Here is a 13,399-nt window from a genome sequence, read left to right on the forward strand (position 1 = left end):
AAAATCACTTCACCTGCTGCTGACATACAACCACCTCTGGAGGGGACCAGAGCAGCTATTTAATAGGGCACATCAATTCAGGGCAAGAAGAATACAAAATGAACACCTTGCAAAAATGAAACTATCGAGAACCATGATGTGTGACCAGAATTAGAATTTGATCAGGCTGGACTGACACTCCAACTTCTGGTATTTAAAACACATGACAGGATCTTCAAAAGACACGGGGTCAAATTTTCAAAAGCACGTAATGGACCTAAAAGCCTAAGTGCCTTAAAAGTCAATGTGGACTTAGGTTCCTAAGTCACTTAGGCACTTTTGAAAATGTGCACCCAGATGATACGATGACCTGGCTTGACATCTCAGCGGAAGGACAGCAGGAAAGTTAGCTTCAGAGAGGTCTCTCTGTGAAGAGGTCAAGGTAGCTCCAGTCTAATGTCTGGAGGAGACAGGTCCACCTCACAAAAAACACCAACTGCACTGACCCCACTTCCCCAAGCCCAGACACATCAAGGACTGAATGGGCATTGGACAATGAATGAGCCTCTCACCAGGGTGGAGACACACTGACTAGGCAGCGTGGCAGTAGGGTGACCAGATAGCAAGTGTGAAAAATCGGGATGGGGCTAATAGGCGCCTATGTAAGACAAAGCCCTGAATATCGGGACTGTCCCTATAAAATCGGGACATCTGGTCACCCTACATGGGAGAAACTGTACTGTTCTACAGACAGAGGGCTTCAGCCTGTGGCACTCTCAAGGAGACGTGTTTCATTAGTACTAAATTCATTTTTAAACAGATAATAAAACGCAAGGGAGCATGAAAATGAACCTCGACTGAGTTTAAAAGTACAAAACACTAAGAGGATACGGATACATAGTAAGGGCTGGGTTTTGTTTTTTGTGGGGGAGGGAGGGAAGGTCAAGTTGGGAAACTGCATGCATAAAATGAGGATGTAACTGTACACCTCCCGTGAGTGTACCTGCAAACGGAATACATGCAATGCCCATCATCAGCCATCTGTGCAGACAATCCAACCCCAGTAACTGTGCAAGCACCACCACAGTAACTGTGTTAGCAAGCTGGGCAAACATTTTGCACACTTGCTTGCCCAGCCTACTTTTTAAATAATCTGGCCCTAATGGTCAGGCGACATTCTCTGTGGTTATTCAGTTCTGCAAGCTCCCAGAACCCTGCGACGTGTCTTGGATTACACTGCTATGGTTTGGAGTAACATTTTTATGTAAGATGCAACATACAAAATTGTATTCCAGTATTTTATTGTGTAAATTAATTGACTTCATCATTTATAGCTGGTAGTATTTGTTATCATGTATTTGAATTAGGGTAACAACCAGGATCCTGAGTCATGGACCAGGACCTCAGCGTGCTGGAAGCTGAACGCAAACACAAAATAGAAAGATGGTCCCTCTCCCAAACTCCAACTGGGATCAGGACCCCATTGTTCTAGGCACTACAGACACATAGTTATGAAGGGTTCTTACCCCAAACAGCTTGCAAATCTAAAACAGACAAGACAGAATTATCCCCATGTTACAGATGGAAGAGAACTGAGGCACGGAGAGATTAAGCACTGGAATGGGTTACCTAGAGAGGTTGTAGAATCTCCTTCCTTAGAGGTTTTTAAGGCCCGGCTTGACAAAGCCCTGCCTGGGATGATTTAGTTGGGGTTGGTCCTGCTTTGAGCAGGGGGCTGGACTAGATGACCTCCTGAGGTCCCTTCCAACCCTGAGATTCTATGATTCTAAGTGACTTGCACAAGATTATATGCAAGAGCAGCAGAACAGGGAATTAAGTATACATCTCCGGAGTCCCGGCCCAGTGCTTTACCCACAAGCCCACTCTTCCTCCCAGCAGGTTCACCCAGCTAGTATAGTTCTATCCAAACAGTTCACACTGGAATTGGGCTGTTTCTAGGCATCCAACGGGGAAAAGAATTTCAGCTTCATCCTCCATTGTTCCTTTCCCAGCAAAAACCAGAGCAAAGCAGGTAAGCACGGACGGGCTCTGCCTCTCGTTCGCTGATTGCCACCAAGTCACCATCCATCTATTTGCACCAAAGCCCCACCACAGCAGCAATGCCAGGAACTGCACGCCTTTGAAAAGCAACATCCTTCCTCTCTCTCCTGTGAGATGAATGGGTCCCCCTTTTTCCATCTCCCCCACCCCGAGCCATTCCCAAGAACCTTGTAGTTTTCTCTCCTAAATTTATCAGCAGTAAAACGTTTCCATGTGTTAGTCCACGCCGACTCGGCAAGCACAGAGAGTAAATTACAGCCGGTGATTTGGATGATGGTTGTGGTTTGGTTCCTGCTTTAGGTTATAGGCTCTGGGATGGGCTTGGGAGAAGTATGCCAGGAGAAATACTAATAGATCCAGACGAATGGCCGGGCCAAGAAAGAAAATAACCCCGCCTCGGTTCATGCAGGTCCCTAGAGGTGTCCTCGATCCTGACTGCAGCAGCCAGAGGAGGTGCTGGAATTAGAGTGTATAATTTGTTACTGTGGTGCAAGCATCCACACAAACAAGGGAGAACAACCCCAGCGCACCCACTAGCGTGCTGGAGCGGGATGATGACTGATGCCTGAATTAAATTTTCTAATGTCTAAAACACCGCAGGATTATCATCCCAGTGCTGCAAATGAAGGAGAGCGGAGGCACGGCGAGGTTACGTGATTTGCCCCAGGTTATACAGGGCAGAGCTGGAATTGACCCTACATCTCCTGCAGCCTTTATCCCCAGCCCCACTCTTCCTCCTGATGGTGCATCGTGCGTTGGTATTTGTACACCCAGGGGTTGCTCTGTTTTATTTATCAGAGTGAACACAGTGCTGGTGAAAGGAGCCAGACTAGCTGCCCTAGACTGAATTCCTTTGTCTAGCTACCGGACGGAGGCACTTCAGGCAATGCAAACTCCCCACACCCACCACTGCCAATTCACCCCGGGACGCCCACAAGAAAACCATGAGGAGTTCCCTCTCCACGGCCCATTCAGTCTTCGCTCAGCCTGCCCAGCAAGGGAGTGGACTGGAGAGAATTGTGAAGCCCACAACCATGTCTCTGAGAAATAACCTGGAGGTCACTGACTCGTGTCACAAAGGCCATGAACATCCAGATGGTGATGACTTTTGGTCCCAAGCCCCCTCCGCTGTCTGGCTCCCATCCCTTGTCTTTCCTTTCCCTCCTGCTAACTGCTTCTCAGACACTGGATCCCATGCGGAATTATGGAAGGAGGGAGGGGCTTTCAGAACATCTGCATCGTTGAACTCAAAGGAATGACGTCAGTTTACACCTGCTCAGGATCTGGCCCAGAAAACATAGGGGAGGAGTAGAAATGGTTACAACTTACAAAAGCAAACACTGTTGCACCTTTTCCTTTACTTTTTAATTGTGCTGGGCATGAAGAGACAACGATCAGTGCACGAGAACCTGTAGCCAATGCTCATCAAGTGATACCACACCCAAATATGTGGCGTGCTACGGTACTGCACCTTTCTTAGCAAAGGGACTCGCCCTGCTGGCAAATTCTTTTCAAGGTGACACCTTTATTCAGATGACAGAATTTCTCCATCTTGGAGCATATGCCATATAGTCACCTTGCAAGGCCTTGCGGTTCCAGAATCATTCAGATTTAGGCTATGACTACACTACAGTTTATGTCGGCATAATTTATGTCACTCAGGGGTGTGAATAAGCCACCCCCTGAGCAACGTAAGTTACACCGACCTACGCACCGGTGTGGACAGTGCTTTGTCTCTCCCGCCAACACAGCGACCGCCTCTCATGCCAACAGGAGAGCTCGCTCCCGTCGGCACAGAGCGTCTTCACCAGAAGCGCTGCAGCAGAGCAGAAGCAGCAATGGAGATGTGCTGCTGTAGTGTAGACAAGCCCTTAGCTCACAACCGATCCAAAGACACCCATCTCCCCTGACCGCTCAGCGCGAGGACTGGTTGGAAAACAAGAATTCCATTATGCAAAAATTGTCAGCGGCACAGCATTTGTTTTCATTCCGCATCAGAACAAAAACGAGCCCTGTTGAAACTTCCCATGGAAAATTAGCGAAGAGACCCCCCACCCACACTAGAACACCCACTAGCACCCAGGCCCTGCCTTATTTGGAGCAGGGACTTACTTGAACCTAGGTTTCCCACGTCCCAGGGGCGTGCTAACTACTGGCATCTCTCGCCCTTATTTTGACCAGAAATTACATGGACCCAAGAAACCTTCCTGACAAAAGTTGTGGCTAAATCAATAAATGTCTTCAAAAATTGTTTGGCTGCAATGAATCAGCCTTTTCTGATGGGAAAACATTTCACTGATAACTCTGAGCTGCCCTCGAGATCTACAATCATGGTATTAAACCAAGAACCACCAGCGGGGTGGTGACTGGCACGGCAGCGCAAAGGGCTGAGTTGGTGCATTCCTGGATCACACAGATGTGGCGAGACTCAGCCTCTCCGAAGGGTTGGCTACAAGGCTGTCTCACCCAGCAGCAGCATGCTCATGGGCAGAGCAGGAGGGCTGCGAGGATGGGCGTGTCCTGGGGCTGCCAGGGACAAGCTGCAGGCTTTGGCTGGCAAAGGAAAAATGGGCATGTTTGAGGTTAGGGCTCCCTGCTAAAAACAACTGCAGCAAGTAAAGTGGAACGTGGCTCTTTGGTGGATAATCACACGTCCGGCCGTGCTAGCAGGCGGGGTCAGGTCCAGCCTTATTTAACATCTTCATCAACTTATAGAAGATGAAGATGTCTCCAGGGTTCCCTCGCCTTAGGCATCCCCTATGCTTCCTTCCCCCTGGGCATCCCAGAGGCTCTGGGAATGGCTCCAGCACTCACCCAGACCCTGCTCTGTGATGTCCGGGTGGTTTTCCCACTCCAGTTCCAGTCCTCCCCTGACAGTCCACCCCTTCTGGGGTTGTCAATGAACAGGAAACCCATCCCAAAGCTGGGTGAAGGCTCTCTGCCTTCAGAGGGCATTCGTCAGGCTGGGTCACTAAATGGCGTCCACATGTCAATAGAGAGGAATAGTCCCCTCAAGGTGAGTCTCCGCTGGGCCCTCCCTTCCTTCTGGCCATCGGGCAGGGGGTGTGCAGGAGCTCCTGCCTCCCTCTCCCCAGGAGCTGAGCACTGGGGACCTGCTCTCCTTCCTGGCCTGCCAGCAGCTGAGCTGGTTTTCTCCCTTTTAAGCTCCTGCCTGCAATGCTGACATCTCTCACAGGTGAGATCGGGCAGGGCCACTGGAGCACGTGTTAGCTCATTAACCCCACGCCACCTGGTCTGGGGTTCGTGTATCCCATCACAGGAGCAAACAGCATGACCACGCAACAGGCTGATGGAGGAACTGCAAAAACCAGTGAGGACCCAGAGGTAACACAGAGTGACCCAGAGACATGGGCATGAAATAACAAAGTGCTGTTTTGCTTGGGTGGGGAAATGCAAGATAATCCACCTGGGCGGGAATGAAATGAATCTTCGGGGAGACAGAGGGGCCCAGCTGAGGTTGGACTGCACTGTGAAAGGCTGGTGAGTGTTGTGAGCACTTCTCTGGGGATCCCAGCAGCTGCTGCCGAATTTTATTTGTTATTTTAAAAAGCCAAGTTTCTAGCCCTTGGGGTGACAGAGACAGAGGGCAGGGCTACACTTCAAATGCTGCATCAATGCAGCTGCACTGCCATAGCACTTACGAGAAGATGCTTCTATGCCGACAGGACAGCTTCGCCCATCAGCGTATTAATCCACCTCCCTGAGAGGCGGTAGCTATACTGGCGGAAGAAGCTCTCCACACGCGGGATTAGGTCAGTATAACTACGTTGCTCGGCGGGGTGGATTTTCACACCCGAGTGACACAGTTACGCCGATGTACATTCATAGCGCAGATCTGGCCAAAGTCTCACTGTGAAGTGACGCAGTGTCATCCTCCCACGTCCGCAGACAGACAAACAATAACTCCCGAGAGAGGTGTGAACTGGGCCCATTTGTCTTTATGGGACATTTGCACTGGAGCCGAACGATGACAGGAAAAGCGTTATCTTTCGTTAACTATTTCAGTGCTGATGACTTTAACAGAAACATCTAGCCGGTCTGGGATTGTCATCAGATCTGGAGAGAACAGTGTCAGCCAGCACACCGCGGTGTGGATTCAGAATGAAACCGAGTGCCCAGTGATTTAGCTCCACATATCCCACTGCATATGAGTAAGTGTGTGTGTGTTTATGTACATGTGTGAGTAAAATTAAACCACCAGACACTAATTTGAAAATATTTCCTGCATACTACTGTCTTGTCTTAGCATCTTTAATAAATACTTGGACACTACAGGGGTGGATGGATGGATGGATGGAGCTAGACAGACAAACGGATCAATCCACTCATTGTCTGGCAGCGGAGCCACAAACTTTTGCCACTCCTGGCCTGAGACCGTTGCAGGGAAGACATGGCTGCTTTGTAAGAGCCAGACAAGTTGCTCTGGAATGGTGGTTAAGTGGTGGTTAAGCTCATTTTGGGGAGGAGGGACCCAGAGGCAGGTTGAGGACATGCTGATCCAAGCTCACACCCAGGTATGGGAGCAAATGAAAAAGGAAAGGAGAATGCAGAGGTGGGGGAATACCGAAGGAAACCTCTGTTGTATAAAGCCCTGCCTTGCCAGCTCAGGGTACCGCGAGATCGAAACAGCCCAGCGTAAAGAAACAGAGCAGTGTGACAAGAAAACACAAGCAATCGTAAATCTCCAGAGCCGAGCGCAAACTGTGCCAGACAGACTGGAGGCACAGCATGGCTATGATTAAACGGACACATTCCAACAGATCAACACTCGAGAGCCACTCAAACATGGCAGAAAAATCAATTCTATTTAATCATTAGATCATCAAACTGCAGATGACGTTGGAGGCGGCCACCCCACCCCCTGCCTCAGAATACAGGCTGAACAACGGCACAAAAGACACTTTATATATATTCCCTGCCCCCTCCGGTAATAAATGTAGCAGGCGGATTTTTCCGCTTTACTATTAGGTTACCGTATGCTGGCGAGGGGAGTGGAGATCAGGTCTTCTTATTTTGTACAAACATGGCAAAGAATCCCTGCAACTGATGCTGGAAATTAAACAGAGAGATTCCTGTTTCATGCTCGAACAGTACAGCCACTTCTGGTCAGTTTCATTCCACTGAAAGGGAAACCCCTCTCAGCTCCATATAGCCCAGTAGTCCCATCACTCCTTGCATGGCAGAAAGAAGCCACACCAAACCCCATTTGGATTCTTTAGGAGGAGTCACCAGTTCCAGCTGGCAGCATCTGATCAGCGGCCAAGAAACAGAAGTGGGACGGAGAAGGCTTGACCATCAGGATTTTAGGGTGAGCTTCCGAACCACAGCTCGAGTCAGAAATAGCTAGGCTGCACTAAGGATGAGTGAAGTGGGTCAACCAAAATAGAAGCCACCCTAGAACTTGAAGAAATCCCCCAAATTGGCCATTTTTGCAAGGTTTGGAAGGGGCCAGCAGCTCCAAAGATCCTTCTTAAAACAATGCTAAAAACCTCCAGTTTTTACTCATAAAAAAATGACCTGGAATTTGCCTAAACGTAAAGCACTGAAAGTAGAAAGTCCCCTAGGACTGGGACCTCTTGGAAGTATTTTATCTCTAGATTACCAAGTCTCCATACACAGGTCACAGGTATTACCAGGCCGAGTGACTTTAATCCCAAATCTGAACACCCAGCTAGGACACTTGCAATAATTCTTTGCTCCCATAGGGGGATTTTATCGTCCCTCCTGGCTCACGCGGGCAGTGGTTGATGGTTTCCCTAAGAACAAGCGTAATGAAGGGTCGTCGAGATGGAAAAGCACTCGAGAGACCACAGTTTTGGATACACAAAGCATAACAGTGCGACTTGGCCTGCTCTCCACTAATACCCAGCCACTGAATTCAGCAACAAAGAGAAGTCACAGAAACTCATAGGTCTCACTGGGTATAACAAGGGACTTAGTGAGAGTTTTGGGGAGTTACCTTCTTAATTAAGGTAACTTCCTAAAACTCTCACTGCCTTCGAGACTGTCTGTTTTCCTTTGTTCAAAAAAATGCAGAGAATATTTTTTCAATTAAACCTGCTTTTTTAAACCAGCTTCCCTTCCTGGATCTATTAATCAACCTTCCCTTAGAGAAACGTGACCCCTCCGTCCTGCCACTTCATACCTACTGCTCTTGGTGCATTTCAGAGTAACAAGATGCCAGGCGAGGAGATAGTTCAGGCAGCTGGCTCTAGGAGACGGTGTCTTTCATTTCTAGGCTGCTGGTATGAATCCAGCCCAGGTTTCTAAGCTGACCTAAAGTCATTACTGTCCGATGACTCTTTTGTGACCTTGGTGGAAAAAGTTGGTGTTTCTGATCTGGTGCCTAGAAGTCAGATGCGCACCCCACAAACCCTCCTCCACTACAGTGGCTATTCGAGTACATGTGTTACCTGCACACAAGTACTTAATGCTGTCAGCTGCTCATCGCCATGGTATTGTTAAGTCATTGCACCACTGCAATTACGGTGCCTAGAACTCTTCAGGTGGACTTCTTCCCATTGTCGTTTAAAGCTAAAGACATTTAAAAAATGCAACGGCCCCTTTGCTAGAATCTCAATAGAGAGAGGCATTGCATGGACCATGGAGACTGACCTCACTGGTGGTGCCTCTCTCCAGGCTGGGGTGGGTCATGCTGGCAAATCGCTGTGACTGCCTCTCGTGGGTCTAGTCTGGCTCCAGTGAAATCAATGGAAGCTTTTCCATTAACTTCAGCAGATGTCAAGCCCCAATTCTAACAAAGTCTTCTGCGAGGGCACAAGAGGCACACTCAGGACTGTTCTGGGATGCAGCTCATCCCAGGGGTGGGGTGGGGGCAGCAGGAAGTGAAGACAGGTAGCAAGACTTTGGGACTGGCCCATGGAACACAATAGGAGGGAAATATGCTGTATCCTATACAGGAAAGCACAGAAGCAGGTTTTGTCAGACCAGGTTAGCCCGTAGTTCCATCAAGCCCAGGACACAGTTCCTGGCAGTGGCTAACACCCATGATTCCTGGAAAGGGAATTATGCACAAGGCCAACTGTGCAATGTTGTGCAGTTGGAAGCGTCTAGTTGTCATTGGCAGATGCAGCAACCGGTGCTGCCTTCCTGCATCCCCACAAAGCAGCTAACACGCCAGCCTCCTGCCGGCTTGCAAACAGATGTGGCTTACAGAGAAAAAAAACCACAGACTGACCTGCTGCCACTGCAGAAATAGTGCTGCCCGCCTTACCCACCGGAGTGAGGCTGGAAATGCTGACAAACGGGCTATGAATGCAGACACCTTAGCGCAACGGAGAAGAGAAGGAGAGAGTGACAGAGAACAGGGAAGAACGTGGTGACTTCAGTGTCTTTGCCCCAAGCATCTCGCCAAACATTTCACTGCTGAGCATCAGTTCTGCTCAGATGGTGCCATTTCACATACAGGGCCAGATTCTCAGCAGGCGTCAGTCAGTACAGTTCCTACAAAGTCAATGCAGCTGTGCTGATTTAAGCCAGCAGAGGAACTGGTGCTAGGTGACCAGATAGCGACAGTCCCAATATTCAGGGCTTTTTTTTATATAGGGACCTATTACCCTCCACCCTCATCCTGATTTTTCACACTTGCTGTCTGGTCACCCTAGCTGGTGCCCAGGACCATACATTAGGAGTCTCTCAGAGATTTTGAAGGAAAGAACAAAACTGCCACCACTTTCCCCTGAAAATTTCCCACTCTCCTGAAAACTGTTGAGAGACAGGTTTAATCAAAGCAGCGCAGCTCCCTAGTGCCAATATGAAGGTCCCCCTTATAAATTATTCCTATGTCCTGGCATAAGCACTTTTTTGTCATTGTAACTGTGGGGTTGTACTTATTTTATCATATCCCTATAACATCCCACCTCTCACCAGAACAGTTAAATCGGCACAAAAACCATGCAGACAAGGCCTTCTCATGGGCCAGATCCCCAGCTCGGGTAAATCAGCATTGCTCCCTTGAAATTAACGAAGCTGCACAGATTTATAGCAGCTGAAAATATGGCCTTGTATTCATAAGCGGCACAAGCCCAGACAGACCCCTGTGTTTATACACTCACATAACACTGATCTGTTTGTTCCTGGTTCTCTTTCACAACAACAGCACAAACAATGGGAAACGGAAGGGTTTTCACACAGTTTTCATCCAGCACATGCCACAAATTCAGTGTTTCAGGGATCAGCCCTCAGCTATCAGGGTCTAGCTAGCCCGTGCGTCTCATAGGAAGGAGCCAAGGAAATTCTTCTCCGAGCACAGGGAGTTTGCCTTGGGACCACAATGTTCTTTCTTTTCATGTGTGGGTAATAAAAGCAACATCTTGGGACGTTTGGAGAGTATTAAATGGTCGGTCACGGAGCAGCTCTCCTTGCAATGCGCACGCAGCTAATTATAAAGCTGTCCAGCAAGCCTGGGAATTTCATCTGGGGTTTTAAAACACTAAGTATGGTGGGAGCTTGCTCTGTACGTTAGGTGGGGTGGTGAGTTACAACTGAGTACAAATATTTCCAAGAGCCCCATTTTATATTACTTGTGAGATCTTCTTACAGTCCCCATGGGAAAGGCAGGAACTCTTCTCTTTCGGACAGCAAGTCTCCCTCTTTTTTTAATGGGAAATCCTGGAGGGCAATTTAAAAAGATTCTTCTTTAGCCCAAGTGATGGAGGGGGAGGCTTTTGGAGGGGAGGGATCAGAGTTCTCTCCCAGCTGCTGCTAAGTTCCCAGTGGCCACAACTGTGACAGCCGGAGTCTTTGGTGAATTTGGTTTTGCCCTCATGCTTTCAGGGAGGGTAAATCAGTCAGCAACGGATACACGGCATCCGACGTTAGGACACATCTGTGCCAGGCCTGCAGACTCAGGTGTTTACAGTGAGAAAATCCCACAGATAGTGGAAATGGAGCTTTTTACATTCAAGAAACCAACACAGTTCTGGATCTCCACCAAACTGCATACTGAGGAAATTGAGAGCATATGTCAAATTAATCCAGGGTTGATTTTCATCAGAGTTTGCAAAAACTATGATAGGAACTCGCAGGCAGGATTCTAGATTTCAGCCTTTCCTGCGTGCAATGCAGAGCATAGCAAATTGCATTTTAAATGGCTCTTAACCTGCAGCGTGATCTAAACAGCGAAGGTTAGACACACACAGGCAGGATGACAGAGTACCTGTTGTAGCAAGAGGAGACTTAACCCCTGGAGGGGAACACAAGTAAAACAGATTGCAAATTAGAGCCAGGGAGTAACAGATGTTTTGCGATTTCGAAAAGTAAACAAAAAAATTGTTTTGGGTCGAACAAAACATTTCATTTTGATTTCGGCCATTTTTAAACATTTTTAATTTTTTTAAAAATAAAATTAAAGGACATTTTTAAACTAAAACTCGCTTAGACCCAGAAATCAAAACATTTAGATCTTTTCAGGATTTAAGGGGGGGGGTTTAAACAAATATTTCAGAGAAATCAACATGAATTCTCAAACTGTTTCAGTGTTGCCGAGTCTGCATTTTATTTATTTATTTGCCAAAAAAGTTTCAGCCAAAATTTTTTGCTAGCTCCGCCGCATATACTCTTTTTAGAGATGGAGCCATCAATCCAACAACTCCTCAACAATGGGGTCTGATGAACTGTGACCCAGATCTGAAACTTGCCCGGTCTTAGTTTTGACAGGCAAAATCCACCACTGATTTTTGCTCATCTCTAAAAGTTCAAGGATATTCCTCTAGCCCCAAGATTTCATGCTGGGCGTATCACTGATATCAAGGAGCTTTGGTAGGAGCTATAGAGACGTCTCCTTCCCAGACGCTTGGCTGGTAGGTCTTGCGATTCTCCAGGTCAGGAAGGATTCCCCCTCCTGCCCCCATATCAGATTGGCAGAGACTTGGCGTTTTTTCACCTTCTGCTGCAGCATGGAGAGCAGTTCACTTTCTAGCATCATCTGGGCACAGCTCACCTAACCAACTCCCTGCCATTTCAGGGGCCTCGGGCACTGGTGCACCTCTCTCACTCTCTCCTCTTCTCTGCCATGGCACACAGCGCTTTAGTCTCCGGAGCGCTGTAATGCTTCAGTCCAAATCCAAGCGGCTGGGCTCAGTGCAGGAGAAACGCAGGAGGCCTGTGATGTGCAGGTCGGACCAGATGGTCATGTCCCTTCTGACCTTAAACTCAGCAAGGCATCATGCTCTAGTCCGGGGGGCATTGGCTTGGACATCAGAGACTGGATTCGACTCCTGGCTCGGCCACTGACCTGCTGGATGACCCTGAGCAAGTCCCTTCCCCCTCCATAGCTTTGCTTTCCCTCCTACGCTTTGTCTGCCTTGTCTGTTTAGCTTGCAAGCTCTCTGGGGCAGGGAGCATCTCCTCTGTGCGCGGGTACCATGCCTCGCACATCGCTGTTCTGTGCACGGGTACCGCACCTCGCACGTCGCCGTTCTGTGCACGGGTACCGCGCCTCGCACATCACCGTTCTGTGCAGGGGTACCGCGCCTCGCACGTCGCCGTTCTGTGCACGGGTACCGCGCCTCGCACGTCGCTGTTCTGTGCACGGGTACCGCGCCTCGCACGTCGCCGTTCTGTGCACGGGTACCGCGCCTCGCACATCACCGTTCTGTGCACGGGTACCGCGCCTCGCACGTCGCCGTTCTGTGCACGGGTACCGCGCCTCGCACGTCGCCGTTCTGTGCGCGGGTACCGCGCCTTGCACGTCGCCGTTCTGTGCGCGGGTACCGCGCCTCGCACATCGCCGTTCTGTGCACGGGTACCGCGCCTCGCACGTCGCCGTTCTGTGCACGGGTACCGCGCCTCGCACGTCGCCGTTCTGTGCACGGGTACCGCGCCTCGCACGTCGCCGTTCTGTGCACGGGTACCGCGCCTCGCACGTCGCCGTTCTGTGCGCGGGTACCGTGCCTCGCACATGGCCGTTTTGTGCACGGGTACCGCGCCTCACACATCGCCGTTCTGTGCACGGGTACCGCGCCTCGCACGTCGCCGTTCTGTGCACGGGTACCGTGCCTCGCACGTCGCCGTTCTGTGCACGGGTACCGCGCCTCGCACGTCGCCGTTCTGATCTCAGTTGGGGCAACTGTAAAACAAGTCATAAAAACACCGCAGGAGGACATGGGAGCACTGGCGTAGGGTATGAGAAGGAATGAAATGAGGCTTGCACCGGGCAGTTAACTTTTTGCTCTACTCCACCTTAAATACCCGTCCAGTCGCCCACCTGGAAATGCTGCCCTTTAAGAGAAGAGAGGAGATGGGTGATGTCTCAGCTCTTAACAAGGACACTTGCTCAGTTTGCTGAACTCATCCCTTCCACTCCTTCACTCCACCA

At 49.4% G+C, this 13,399-nt stretch overlaps 1 protein-coding gene across 1 annotated transcript in view; it reads right to left on the reverse strand.

Moving 5' to 3' along the window:
* HS3ST6 (heparan sulfate-glucosamine 3-sulfotransferase 6) overlaps positions 1 to 13,399 on the reverse strand; it is a 107,404-nt gene that overhangs the window by 64,856 nt on the left and 29,149 nt on the right. The window lies entirely within an intron of this gene.

The sequence above is a fragment of the Mauremys reevesii genome, linkage group 10, assembly GCF_016161935.1.
Source record: "Mauremys reevesii isolate NIE-2019 linkage group 10, ASM1616193v1, whole genome shotgun sequence".
NCBI lineage: Eukaryota > Metazoa > Chordata > Testudines > Geoemydidae > Mauremys > Mauremys reevesii.